Source organism: Triticum dicoccoides, chromosome 6A, assembly GCF_002162155.2.
Source record: "Triticum dicoccoides isolate Atlit2015 ecotype Zavitan chromosome 6A, WEW_v2.0, whole genome shotgun sequence".
In the NCBI taxonomy this organism is placed as follows: Eukaryota; Viridiplantae; Streptophyta; class Magnoliopsida; order Poales; family Poaceae; genus Triticum; species Triticum dicoccoides.
The window spans coordinates 573,211,904-573,212,933 of NC_041390.1; positions in this window are offsets into that span (position 1 = coordinate 573,211,904).

Sequence of the window (1,030 nt, forward strand, 5' to 3'; positions counted from 1 at the left end):
TTTGCACGGACGGGCTTTGACCAGTGGACCTCTCCACCCGGTTGTGTTAGGTCGGCCCAGAGGAACACTTTGGAGCAACATCCGGGCCAAACCCACAGCTACATCCACTCCGTGTAGACCCGACGCGTCCGTTTCCCCCCTCCAGGTGCCGGCGGCGGCGGCGTCCGTGAGGGGGGGGGGCACACCTCGGAGACGCGTGCTGGGCGTTTGCAACCGCCTCAACACTTCCAGATTTGTGAGAGGCCGCCTACGCAAGATTTGACGGTATGCTAGCCCCCGGAGGCCGCCGGCCACAGTCGTAGACGTGTGAAGAGCAATCCGCGTAGAGGGAAGTGTTCAGATACTTCTCCATCACAAAAAATTATGAAAAATTACCATCAGTCCTATAGCACATGTGCCCACGTTGTGTAAAAAACTCATGATTTTATCGCGCTCCAAGTATTTAATAATATTCACGCTGCATCGTTACCGCAGAACGTCTACTACCGTTTCATTGCCGTCCGTGAGGGGGGCCACAACCCGGAGACGCGTGCCGCCTCTTCGTACATGCCACAACACCACCCCGCATGTATGAGGGCCCGGTACAACGCTCCGGTGGCATTGCTACCCCCCCGGGCCCCCGTCCCGGCTAACCCTGTAGCGTTTGACCACGGGATCTAGCCCTTTGACTTTGCACGGGCGGGCTTTGACCAGTGGACCTCTCCACCCGGTTGTGTTAGGTCGGCCCAGAGGAACACTTTGGAGCAACATCCGGGCCAAACCCACAGCTACATCCACTCCGTGTAGACCCGACGCGTCCGTTTCCCCCTCCAGGTGCCGGCGGCGGCGGCGTCCGTGAGGGGGGGGGGGGCACACCCCGGAGACGCGTGCTGGGCGTTTGCAACCGCCTCAACACTTCCAGATTTGTGAGAGGCCGCCTACGCAAGATTTGACGGCATGCTAGCCCCCGGAGGCCGCCGGCCACAGTCGTAGACGTGCGAAGAGCAATCCGCGTAGAGGGAAGTGTTCAGATACTTCTCCATCACAAAAA